This window comes from Saccostrea cucullata, unplaced genomic scaffold, assembly GCF_032062105.1.
Source record: "Saccostrea cucullata isolate Sc308-1 unplaced genomic scaffold, CSIRO_AGI_Scuc_v1 ctg2364, whole genome shotgun sequence".
Lineage (NCBI taxonomy): Eukaryota > Metazoa > Mollusca > Bivalvia > Ostreida > Ostreidae > Saccostrea > Saccostrea cuccullata.
The window spans coordinates 27,159-41,746 of record NW_026933733.1 but is presented as its reverse complement, the minus strand read 5'-3'; the positions used below and the strand labels follow the sequence as shown (position 1 = coordinate 41,746).

Sequence of the window (14,588 nt, the reverse complement as noted above, 5' to 3'; positions counted from 1 at the left end):
AATGAAAACAATTAAATACCTGATTTCAGCCAATGGCGTAACGCCTACCCATTCAGTATTCTGTTTAATGTTCCATAACAAACAAAGCCATCACGGTAAGTCCAAAGATATTTTTGTCTTTTGGGTGATATACATGTATATAATACTTGTTCAAAGTTTTCAGAAACAAAACAGAGAAACACCTACATTCTGAATATATATTGTAAACTCATATTTCAAGTTAAAAATATCAAAGAATCATCTTGTTCAAAGTTTTCAGGAGAAACAACATGTATTTTAAAAACATATTTATTAAAGATAGATACATCCTGAAAAATACACTCACTCAACCTCTATCTTTCTCTCTTACTCACACACCCTCCCTCACTTACACACTCTTCCACATCCTTACATAGACACCCTCACACGTCGTCATTGTGACAGAGTGGTGAGAGAGTTCGCTCTAGGGAAGCAGAATAAGAAGTTGATCTTAATGTGCAGATTACAATCCCACTTCTAGACCAGTACTTGGAGAGATGTGTTCTTTAGAATGAAGGAAAATGAAATAGGGATGACCGTATGTTCCTTTATGTATAAAGATGATTAGATTAGGCGGGTCGTAGTAGAATAGAGGAATGTCCAGGAACCTTTCTTGTATGGCTATTGTTATAATGTCGCTTACAGAGAACAATAACCCAATCCGATGAATGAATGACAAAACATGCTGCCTAAGTAGATGCTTATATTTTATCACAGACAGGCGGTAAAGGTCAATTAACACATAATTCCCACTACATCTCAGTATTAAATTTTAATGGTCAACAAATCATTTATATGCATGACAATATTCCTTGAACCTCAGGAACCAAGTATTGCACATTAAATTTGTTTTTACTGATGCTCGGGAACATTGTCCATTAATTGACTTACAATATTATAAAAAATTCTCAATAAATAAAATATTTGTAATAATGAAACTAAAAATTGAGATTTGCATTTAGTCTGCGATCATATAAAATCGAAAAGCAAGTAAAATACTAGTAAGTTCCTATTTCAAGCATTAATTTTCATCTTAGTAATTTTGTAATAAACTCACTCGTTATGCAACTCAGCCGATTGCTCAGTAAGATGCCGTTGTCTAAGTTAGCGTACGAATTTATTCTCTCGTCAAAAAAACTTTCCTTGGTTTGTTTATAATAGGAATTGGATGTAAACATGGTTGCCCTACCAAAATGAAAGTTCTGCATTTTCCAAATTACGTTTCTATTTTTGTTAAAAGTACCAATAGTCCATTAGGATGCATATGTCAGTGTCTAGTTACAAGCAAAACTAAGAGTAACATTTGGACATTTCAATTTTTTGTCAGTTTACCGGGGGCCGTATGTCACCTCATCCTTTGTGAACAAGACCTAAAACCCGGAATCTGGAAATTCGAGTGCAAAGGAGGACAAAGCATCCAGTGTTGACTGATTAAACCCTAATGGACCGTGAGGCCTACAAACTGACCAGGATTATGAGAAAAAATTTATGGTTAAATCTTTTACAGAAACAATGGCTTAATAAAATGTATGAAATTTACAGCCCAATGAAAAGCTTTATTTGCTAATAATGTCATTTTCGATCATATATATATTGAATTTATAATAATTTTTTAAAACCTCTATACTGATTTTTTCCTATATAATATTAGATCGTTAAAAATGATTAATTCCCTATTATCCGTAATCCTCTAGATTTTAGTTTTACTTTGGTATGAAATGTTAATTTACTAACCCCCCCCCCCCCCCCCCCCCCCTGTGCTAGTTCAATTAGCTTATCCCTGTTTTGAAGTCACGCTATCTGAATCATCTAAATTTTACGTTTGTATTGGTATTAAAAAACATTTGAAAGTATATCACTGAGGGAGTTAGCAAGATTCGATCCAGTTCCCCAAAGCCAAGACTATTTCCCGAGGCGCAGCCGGAGGTCGAGGGGAGCTGGAACCTTGCTAACTCCCTCAATGATATACATTAACTAAAATTATGTATATATTTACGCAACCATTTATAGTTATCTTTCATTAAAATTTCAAGCATATGCATATAAACTCACTTTCCTTTCGAAATTTTTTCATCTAGGCATATTAAGTCGGTCGAGAAACAGCCAAACACTACCATCAAACAAGCTGGATCTGTAGTGTAAAAGCAGCAGGAAAAAGTAAAGTAGCAATTATTATACCCCCCGCTTGAAAAGCGGGAGGGTATATAGTAATCGTTAATTCCGTCCGTCCGTCTTTCCGTCCGTCCGTCTGTTACGCTTTGGGGTACCCATCTCTTATCCGCAACTCCTCTCACACCACTGAATGAAATTTGATGAAACTTTCACAGAATCTTTATTACATATTGCCATTGTGCACCTCCTATTTTACTTTTTGATCCGACACATATTTTGGGTTTCCCGGTCACAGGAAAACATGGACTTTTTCACCAGTTACAACCATATGGGAGGCGGGGGGTATAATTTAGTGAGCTCATCGCTCACAGTACCTCTAGTTTAGTGTTCTCATTTGATAGGAGATCACAAAATGTATTATATCTTAGACTTACAATTAAAAATTTCATTGCTGTAATGTGTTTTGTCAGGGCAACCAAATGTAAAATTACTGCACTTGACGTTGTTTAATCGTCCTGTCGATGATAGTACTGGACAATTTCCTACAATTTGTATAAACAAGAAATTTATCAAGCTTTCCAAAATAATTATAAGGCTAATTGATTATCAATTCTCTTCCTGATCAGTTTACCTTTTTCAAATAGAATCCAATTTCCTAGTGGATAACAGAACTCTATAAGCGAAGTTATCGAGTACTCTGCAACACAGTGATATCCTTCGTCACGTGTACACTGTAGTCTTACACTTGCAGCTTCCCATTCTTCTCTGTTACGTGGGCATTGTGTAACAGGTGTTACGTTAAATGGAAAATTCGAAAATTTGAATCCCTTGATAATAAAAAAAAATTCATAAAAATTCATTCTAAAACCCGTTCTGAATACGGGTTCAATCCCAATCCAGTTGACCCAATTCTAAATACAATATATTAAAATGATAACTGCACTTTTACGAGGGCTGTTCAATAAATAATATAAGTTATGAACATTTTATTTTTTTTAGACGGGTTTGATTGACACATCCATGCACTTTCACAAATTTTAATTTTATTCTTAATATTTAGGTTAAGTTGCAATCTTGTTGTGTATAAATAAAAAAATATTAAAACTAAAATACAGAAATTCAGAATGGAAATGTTCGAAAGTAAAACAAACGCACAGTATATTGTCAGTCCGTGCTTTAGTGGTGAACATACATTAACAATTGAACGCACCAGGTGATTCGTAAACATTAACAATAACAGAGTTCGTGCCTTTTTTACATAGTGTGTACGTTTCACGGGTGTGATCAATTTGCTAATCTGTACACAACATTTAGCGCGGAATGACGATACTTGTAAAAGGGGTTTTGCTTTCTAACAATTCTATTCTGAATATAATTGTTTTTCTGGATTAAAGACTTAATATATCTCATTAATATACAACAAGATTGCCACTTTTCCTAAGTATTTAGAAAAATGTAAAATTGGTAAGAGTACAATGATGTGTCAATCAAACCCAACCAAAAATTTAAAGTTTCAATAACTTTAAGATGAAATAGTATTTTTGTGTAAAATGCTATTACAATATATAAGTAGTGATATTATACAGAAAATACTAACTTCAAATCTAGATCTGTGTCCATGCACCTTTAAACAATGTTAGTTATCAACTCCATAATTATATAATATAAAACAGATATGAAGCCGTATTCAGAGAAGGATATGTACCCGTGCAACGGTGTAGGTTTTGATAGCTTATCTCTAGTTGTCATTTCACCAACTCTTTACGACTTACTGAATTGTTATGCAAAATACACGTTATGTCACGTCACAGAAATATGACGTAATCGTTTTCCCGCAACCACTATAGCCTGGTATAAGTTTCTCTAAAGTTAAGCGTAAATAATATTATGACGTAATATTTTAATACGAAAATAACTTTTCTTTTTTTATGAGATCTAAGCAAGTATAAAATAGATAAAGTGCGTGAAAATGCGTGATTGCCGGAAAAAAGTATATATATGCGTGATTTTGCGTTAGAAATGGGAAACGGTATATGCCTTTAGATGTCTAACAACGGGGAAGAGGGTTAATAGTCATTTGGGAAGTAAACAAAACTCATTACGCACTTGAGAAATCCTTTAAATAACAATTTGATTTATAGATTACCTTAATTGAAGATGATTCCTGAACAAAACACACAAAAATCAGGAATAGAATCATGTTGTTCATTCAGGTATTTATAGACTCCTGAAATAAAAAATATCATACACTGTACATAAAATTTAAAAAAATACAACATTCATATGATCTTTACATCCAATCCTCTTTTATTCAAATATCATTATAGCAAAATGATGAACGATGAGGTGTACAGAAGCCTGAGGCTCTCTACACTTGCTGTGTTATATCTTTGTATATTGTCTTACTTTTTATTGTCTTATCAACAATTAATCTATTACGACTTCTTATTTGCATTCATTTGTGTATTGTATCAGGGTATTTTCACACGATCTAAAGTGTTTTGCTGTATTATAGATTTTATTGCTTAAAGTCATGCCGACTTATATTTCGATATGACAAATATCGATTGAGGCGTTAGAATTGAATATATCGATTTACTTAGGTCGACTGACACAATAAAAAAGCATATGCATAATAGTTCAATAAAAATATATATGCTAGTTTTTCTAGGGGAATGCTTGCAAAATATTGTTCTCTAACTAACTACATGGGCCTGAGAATTCTAATGACACATCATCTGCAAACGGAGTATCTTTAGCTCAGTTATGATACGCAAGAGCATGCTCTATGTATGAACAATTTCTAAAAACGAGGTAAATTATTGAAAAGCAAGTTGATAAAACAAGAATATCAGCAGTCTCGTTAAAAGTCATCATTTCGTAAGTTCTATGGTCGATACAATGACCTTGTCAGCAAATACAATTTATCATTAAGTCAAATGCTGACTGACGTTTTTCATACTAATACATAATAATACATGCTGAATTGACGACGGATTTTCCCGTTATTTTCCGATCATGACAAGGAGCACACGGCAGGTGTGATCGGTCAGCAGGAGATGCTTACTCCTCCATGGCACCTGATCCCACCTCTGATGTTTTGGAGGTTTGTGTTTGCTCTGCTCCTATTTTGTATTGTTTTATGGACATTGAGATTGAATACTATTCGTTATCTCCATATCCATCTTTCACCGTAAACCAAATTTTATTCGCGAGCGAGAAATTTTTGCGATTTTTGCGAGAGCCTTATTTTTGCAAATATTTCTCGCCGCGAATCGATCCTTAATGTCTCTGTTTCAACAAACACCAGATCCAAAATAGGCTTCATTGCGAAAATTAACCTTTGCGAACTGGTTTATCCCAGCTTAATTGCGAAATAAAGTCGTCGCGAATAAAAGTTTGTTTACAGTATTGACGCCACATGCACGATGTCACGGTGTCATATGTAAAGAATCAAATATTTGCTGTATGGTTTTTTAAAAAGAAGTGGATGAGAGGGAGATGAGCAGTTAGAATGTCACAATGGAAGCAAATAATTTGAAATCTTTTGATATATGCAAGTCTAGTAATAATTCTATAAGTTTTCTTATAAAAATCCTCACACTTTCTTTTAAATAAAAAATAGTTTTAGCAGAGTATGCATGATAAATATTGCTGTGATTAAAATAATTGATGAGAACTGCCCCCTTCTCATTCTTTCAATGTTTCATGAGAGATTCTTGAATACATTCAGAAATAGTTTAATATTCTTATATTAGTCGAAAATAGAAATTTCTATATTATTAAAGTAACAGCAACACCGGTTATATACTCTGTAAATATTTGATGTTTTTTATAACTCCGTGGTAAACATAGAATCTGCTACATGATCTCGAACGTCCTCTATCTGGAATCACCCATAACCCCTAATAGTCGGATACCTACGGGTGATCTCGTCTTTTACTCAAGACGTGATCACCCATGAGTATCAGACAATGCCTCCACCCGGACTTAAAATGTAAAATAAATTGTGGTTCATTTCAGCCATCTTTATAAGCTTAGTCACCATTTTTTAGATATAAAAAAAATAAGAAAAGAAGATGTAGAATGTAGTACACGTATAAGTAGTTTACAAAGTTGAATTTATATTTTTAAAAATATTACGATTAATCAGGAACTGATCGTAATCAAGGAGGCCGACAAAGGCGGCGCAATTGTTATCATGAACAATAATTTTTACAAAAGTAAAATTATGGACATGTTGCAGAATAACAACTTTTACAGACAAATCAATGGAAATAATGAAAAACCATGAAGAAAATAAAATCTAATGCATGGACCCCTTAGGGCCCAGACGTAAAAGAAAAATAGAAAGACTGTCTAATCAATTTCAACTTCGTCCCGTGAGAATCCGGGTTAGAATAGGTCCTCAGTACCCCCTTGCTTGTCGTAAAAGGCGACTAAATGGGGCGGTCCTTCGGATGAGACCGTATAAACCGAGGCCCCGTGTCACAGCAGGTGTGGCACGATAAAGATCCCTCCCTGCTCAAAGGCCGTAAGTTCCGAGCATAGGCCTAAATTTGCAGTCCTTCACCGGCTATGGTAACGTCTGTGAAATATTCTAGAGAGGGACGTTAAACAGTATACAATCAATCAATCAACTTCCGCGACAGTCAGTTTTATGGACTTCCTTAAGTGCATAAATTGAAATGATAAAGGAAGCTATCAAAAATCAAAATAAGGAATACATCATCTGTCTAGATCCTGTAGACATGAGTTTCAGACCGATAGTAGGAGGACATAATGCACCTACATATAGACCCAGTCAATTACTGGATACTATCCCTGGACGACTGCCTCATTATTTAGCACGGCGATATGGAAAAATTAACGCAATTACACGAAATACTAAATAGGTTAAACTCCAATATTCAATTCACGTTAGAGATGAATGACAAAAAAAAAAAAATTTCTGGATGTGTTGGTGGAGAAAAAGAATAACAGGATAACTACTGATATATATTATAAGGTCAGTGATACACATCAGTATTCACACTTCGGTTCATGTTATCCAAACTACACCAAGAGAGCGATACCCTATAACTTGGCAAAAAGTGTTTTTACGATAGTAAGTGAGAAAAACACAAAGAATTTACAACAACGTAGATTGATTGATTGATTGATTGTATATTGTTTAATGTCCCTCTCGAGATTTTTTCACTCATATGGAGACGTCACCGTTTGCCGGTGAAGGGCTTCAAATTTACTCGGAACTCAGGGCCATTGAACAGTGATGGTTCTTTATCGTGCCAACGCCTACCGTGACACTTGACCTACGTTTTTAAGGTCATATCCGAAATACCCGTGACTTTCACTTCTAGTGCCGAACGCTTGGCGAAGGAACAGTCACTATCTATGTTAAGGTCTTAGGTATGACGCGGCGCCGCGATCAAGAATCGAACCCGGGCCTCCCTATTAAATATACAACTAGGAGAATTAAAAACTTTTTCTTGAAAAACGTAAATACACATTTATTTCTATATTTCATAGCTTAAATTTTTTATCTATAATTTATTTTTTCATTCGTTTTTTAAAGAAATGTGAAAATAAAAAGAAAAAATAAACTTAACGTATGATTCAAACTCTGCTTGTTTGAATATGCAAATATGTTTGTATGTATTCTACAGTTTGAATAAAATAGGACAAGAGAAAGCACAGGAGTTCGCGCACCTATCAATTTTACCGAAATTTTCAGTAAATAAAAAAGATACGTAATACCTATAATAATAACACAAGGAGTGCAACGGTTGTCCGCGACGCCATGACGTGACGTCACGGGCGGTCTATTTACCCAAAAGGAACAAAGATAAACAATCATACACTATTAACTAGAGGTAACGATATTACGTTTAGATACGAGTACAAGTACTTGTACCTCCCCGTTTTAAATTTTCTTGAATGTCTACTAACTTGTCTCTGGTTTATTTTCGCATATGACCTCAATCATGTAGATTAGCATTTCAGGCAGTTTTGTTCCTTTTTGGGTAAATGGACGCGCCCGTGACGTCACGTCATGGCGTCGCGAACAAAGGATATTTGAGCGAAGTTGTGGAGAAATGTCACCGCTGCTGCTGTAAAACATGAGTTTGAAATCTTACGCATTAAGAGCCATAAAGAATGGTCCCTTCCAAAAAGATTGGTTTGTGTTTTATAATTTTCGATTGAAGATTAATTGTGCTACAGCCTTGATATTAAGCGAGGGGTAGCCAGGTGACCTAAAATGCGTTGCACTGCTTGTGTGATTATTATAGGTAGGATATTACGTATCTTTTTTATTTACTGAAAATTTCGGTAAAATTGATAGGTACGCGAACTCCTGTGAGAGAAAGATTCTGTGTCCAAACAAAGAATTGATTTATGGCCACGCATATAATTCTTCTTAATTTGTTCCCATGTATTTTCTGCATGCCAATAGTATTGAATCAGCTCAATCTTACTTTGTATATAATACCTGTTCGTACCTACAGTGTATATAAAAAACGTAATTTTTTGTATTTCCCAATCATCTTAAATAATAATTATGGGCTTATTAATTAGTTGCATCAAATTTTAAACAAGAATAGATATGGGTTACCCCATATCCAAAGATATTCGACTTTTAGATTTAATATGTTTAAGTGTTTAATGACGTTTATAAAAATAAAACTGCACTGTCTAGTTATAGAACTTGTGTAAATTTCGTAAGTCCGTAGCATTACGGTCACCCAGTCTCCTAACCATGCTAACAAACAGTACAAATACCTATGTCCGCAAGACCAGTTAGCCTTGGTCTATACACACGTGCGATGGAGTTGTCAAACGGACTCCCGCGAAAAGAGAAGTTACTATGGCAGACAGAACTTTTTTTCATAATTAGATCACATGAATACAAATTTTGATTCTAAAAAATTAAACGACTGTCAGTTTAGAAATCCCCGGCCAGTTCGGGTTTTGTTACACATTTTACAGGTACTCTCCCGATGTGTAGTTTGTCTACAAACTTTCAGGAATCTGCTCAGGGATTGAAAATTCCGTCATTTAATATACTACACACACAGATTGATTATTTTTTTTTCTCTTAGATGAAACTATATGATAAATAACGAACAATTAACATGATTTTACTACAGTTGTTGATATTAGTATAATCAATTCATCAGTGAAAAAATATCAACTGAATAATGACCTATATAATAATATATTCTCTGTTATCAAACGTTTAAAAAAGAGCTGAGGAGGGAGCGAGCGTAGGAATATTAACATTTTTTATTTGCATTTAGGGGGGAAAGTGATCTTTGGAGGAAAAATTAACATTAATTTTTGTGACTCTTACGTATGACATACACAACATTATTCTTATCATGAACAATTTTGTTGTATCTACTTATTAATGATGGAACTATTTTCGTCGGAACAATTTGTGTGAGTCGCCGCTGACTACAGTAATACATCTTGCACTAATAGTATGCACTGATCGAATATATTAAAAAAGGTTAACCTGCACGGACATAAATTATGTATTAATTACAGTGTCTTGTATGTGTAACAGGAAAAGACTCTTCAATTTCAAGTACTTTAATTATATCGTTGAAGTAAATTGTATTATTATATTATAATGGAACAACAAACTATAATTTTGTAAATTCGTTAGTAATGGAATTGATTAGAATAGCCCCAATCGACCATCAAGCACATCGGTATTAAATAATAAAATCCTTAGGAAGAGCTTTAATTGTTCTAGAATTTCTGTGGTGCAGAGATGACGACAGAATTCATGAATATCATTAATGTAAATATACCTTGACTAGAAGGGGAATCCATGTTGGGGTTCCTAAGTCAACTGACAGATTTACCGATCGAGCGTAGGTGAAACATGTACCCTCTAAATTTAAAAGCCCTGTTTGCCTAAAAATAGTATCTCTTTCTATCGACTGACACAACAGGTATCGAATAGTGGAATTTGATAGTCTAGGTCAGGCTATGGAATTTGAGTAAAGTGATGATGATATCAAACGGCAATCGCAACTTCTCGGGCCTTTCCGACTAGCGGAAAAACGATCTCGAGGTTGTTTTTCGACCTCTGACGGAAAGACCCGAGATGGTGCGATTGTATCAAACGGGTCACAATGGATTGATGCTCGGTGGCCTGTTAATTTAGTAGCTAACTCGACCGTTGTGCTGGGACATTTTTTTAAATTTATATATAATTAGGAACGTCAATTTGTCTAACATTATCCTTTAGATATGTAACTTAAATTGAAGTGTTAGACAATAATGAAATATTTAAACATTCCAAAAAGATATTGTTTATGTTACATGTATATAAGTGATAAATGATAACAAAAATAATTAAAGATATGTAGTATTCAATATAAGAGTATAAACTGTTGTTTTTAAGCAAAAACAATTTCTGTGTCTGTGTTATTGGATGCTTTTTTTGTCCTGTGTAAGTAGAAGAAAGTAAATATAGACAAAGGGAATGATTTTTTTCCGTTCATTTTATGTTGAGTCCAATCAGTAGCTCGGGATTTGACATTTGATACTTAGAGTTCATTTCTTTTCATTCTGATATTGGGAATATACGGATGAATGTTTTAAACGCCTCATTTTAATTAAGACCCAGGTATTTCTGTGTTAAAGAAGATTGCTAAGGTATTTTATTTAAATACTGAGTGGGCAAACAGACTAAAAATTAAAATATGAAGTCGAATTATACCCCCCCCCTTCACACCGCCACTCACAAAATATGAAAAACGGTCCGGTTTATTAAATATTTAGACAAAAAAAAATTCTACTAGCATGCTTTTTTATGAAAGAAATATACATGTATAAACAAGAGCAGATTCCAATTCGATGTATCAATTAAAGGACGGTAATGGATATGAAATAGAAAAAAACCAATGAAATGCAGGGAAAATATTTTTTAAAAATCGAAAGATGAAAGGCAATCATGAAACAAATTGATAATAAACATGTATCTATAAATGTAGAAAGTAAAATATACTAAACAAGACTTAGTACTTACACTCGCTAAGTTATATTTTTATTTCCTCTTGTATCGATCTTGCACTATTGTGTAATGAAGGTTACCTTTAAATCATGTCTATGCTTATCTAACATTGTATTGTTATCCGTTGTGTACAAGGAAACACGGATGGATTTCAGTTATTATTATGGTAGTAAGTTAACTTAAATAAAAACAACTTTGATTTATAATAAAGACATCGTACATACTAAAATCTTTCTTTTCAATTAAAGAAAACTACTGCAACAATTAAAAGATACATGTCCATATACATGTATCTATTCAGAACAAATACATATTAACAATGAAAATAAATTACGTACATTGCTAAATTAGAAATTGCTCATCTATGGCAATGTAAGGGAGGATTCTATATTAAAAGAAAAGCGCCTAATATTTTATTTTATTTTATTTTGTAGCACATCCTGATATCGAGGAACATTGATTGATAATAACTTCTGAAATAGGCTTATATTGATATATTTATTTAAAGTATATTTTTAAAACGACATTTTAAACGACAATCAGAAGTATAAAGGTAATCCCCTATTCCCTGTTGACTATTTGAATGGCGAACCGCGGAGGCTGTCACCTAGTTCCCTATTCAAATTACTGTAAATTTCAAAAACTTGAATAACGCATTATAAAATGTGTTAAAGAAGCAAAGCAAAGACATCACTTAAAAAAGGAGAGAGGGGATCCTATACCAATGTAGCTAGCCTGACTAAAATGATGACAATGGATATAATACACAGGTATCACTTATAAGAAAACCTTATGCAAGAGTCTGACAAACAACCTGCATCCCATATCCATAAAGATATTGTATGTGTTACATGTATATAAGTGATAAATGATAATAGATATAATTACAAGATATGAAGTTTTCAACATAAGTTTATAAACTGTTGTTTTTAAGCAAAGACAAATTCTGTGTCTGTGTTATTGGATGCTTTTTTGTCCTGTATAAATAGAAAAAGGTAAATAAAGACAAAGGGAATGATTTTTTGGTTCATTTTATTTTGAGTCTAAGCAGTAGCTCTGGATCTGACATTTGATACTTAGAGTTCTTTTCTTTTCATTATTATATTGGGAATATACAAATGAATGTTTTAAACGCCTCATTTTGATTAAGACCCAGGTATTTCTGTGTTAAAGAAGATTGTTGAGGTATATGAGGACTATGAAGTCAAATGCTGAATGACGGTTTAAATTGTTCGTCCATTATTTATCACGATTTTATCGAACTTGACAAGAAGCACATGGCATCTTTGATTTGTTTTTAAAAGATGCTAACTTCTCTATTGCATTTTCTGATATTTGACATGTTTGAATTGTCTTTGTTTTCTCTGCTTCCGATGTACATGCTGGCAATGAACTTTTGAACTTGAATATTCGTTATCTCCATATTTCATTGGTACTAACTAATTATAAAATGATTTAATTATATTACAATTACCTTTGTGTTGTCTACCTGTAGTGCAACATACGCCAGCAGTTGTATCACAGTCATATTAACGCTGCTTCAATGACCCTGCAATATATGATAATAAACTCGAAATGTTTCATCCCTACATTTTCATGAGTGCTTTCTTGAACATGTTTTAAAATTACCCATTGAAAACAGTATATTTACGAATTAAACAATTTCATTTTTTTATTATTAAAAGACTAAGAAAATAAATTTAACATCTCTGGTCACAGCAGTCAGAAAAGAAACAGTTTTAGTAAACATTATTTTTTTAGTTCTTGTTTGTCTTGAATCGTATTAAAACCAAAACTAAGAAACGACGCACATTAGTATTTATTTTTTTTTAAATATAAAAAAAAATAATTAATACTAGCTCTGGTATAAAAAAAAATTGAAAATTAACATTAAATTTTTCTTTCAGAATAAAGAGCGTATCAAAGATTTCAAAAACGCTTGTTTTTAAAGCAAAAGACTCGTCATCTATTTAAGATAATAATATCATGAAATGTTATCACCTCTATTTGTCTTTTTACATTTTTTATTCCTTATGCATACATTTTTCTTTCACATAGCAATCGCTGATGAACTTACTTCCGTGGTATAAGATTATAAAGAAACCGGTTTCGATTTAATTATTAGTGGTAGTAGGGAAAAAAGTAATTATATTGTAATTTTTGTGAACCTTTTTGACACATTTAAGTCTAAGTCAATTATGACATCTTTAAACATTCCATAAAGTAACTGATTGTGTTATAGCCGTGATAAATGATCATAATGACAAAAATATTTACGTTATATGTAGTATTCAATGTAAGTTGCTATTTTTAACAAAAGAAAATTTCCAAATTTTGTGTGGATTCATTTTTTGTCCTGTGTAAATAGAAGACAAGTAAATATAGATAAGGGAAACGATTTTTGTTTCTGTTTTTTAAATTTATTTTGAGTTTTATCTATTGCTCGGGATTGGGCATCTAATACTTAGAGTTAATTTCTTTTCATTTTTCTATTGAGAATGTATATCTGAATTTAATGCCTTATTATGACTTAGGTATTTCTACCAAGTAATACTTGTGATACAGGTTTTGTGTAAAGGAAGATTGTTAAGGTTGTTTAATTCATATATTGAGTGTGTAAGCAATCTGAACAAAAACATTGAATTACCCCCTCGTCACCCCCCCCCCTCCCACAAACGCACAATAAGAAAACATTCCGGTTGATTAAATATTTTGCGCGAATTATTTTACCTGCATGCTTTAAATAAATAAACAAGATTATACTTGTACATGCCTAATCCATATATCTATTAGAGGACGTTAATGGAAAAATAAGAATAAACTAATTCAATGCAAGTAAAATAAAAAAAAAACAAAAGATCGAAAGAAGGCATTGATAAAACAAGTTGATTTTATATCTATGCATAGTAAAACATAAAGAAGTACTTACATTCACAAAGTTTTGTTATTATTTCCTCTTCTATTGATTGTGCACTATTGTGTAATATGTGTAGGTTACCTTTAAATCATGTCTATACTGATCTAACTTTGCAGTTTTATCTGTTGTGTACATGGAAAGACGGATCTATTACAGTTATTGATATGGTAGTAAGTTAACGTGAATAACGTAAATAAAACCACTTTGTTATATACATGTAATAGAGACATTGTATAGTATACAAAAACTATCTTTCTCTTCAATAAAATAAACTACGAGAGATACGTATATCTTTTCAAAACCGAATTATATAATAGCAATGAATAGAAATTACGTGTATTGCTAAATTAGATATTCCTCATCTATGGCGATGTAAGGGAGGATTCTGCACAAGCGTCGAATATTATTATTTTTTATTTAATAACACATCCTGATATCGAGGAATTAACATTGATTGGTACAACTTCTGAAATAGACTTATATTTGTTAAATGCATAATATATGCATTGATAC

General features: G+C 32.7%; 1 long non-coding RNA gene across 1 annotated transcript; it reads right to left on the bottom strand.

Moving 5' to 3' along the window:
- Window positions 1-2,085: 2,085 nt before the first annotated feature.
- On the bottom strand, window positions 2,086-14,151 carry LOC134239223 (uncharacterized). Its single transcript, XR_009986181.1, has 6 exons — window positions 14,088-14,151; window positions 12,633-12,707; window positions 4,277-4,357; window positions 2,762-2,957; window positions 2,565-2,672; window positions 2,086-2,149 (listed from the first exon to the last, which is right to left on the bottom strand). It is a non-coding gene; the product is annotated as an uncharacterized LOC134239223 (long non-coding RNA).
- Between the last annotated feature and the right edge of the window lie 437 nt (window positions 14,152-14,588).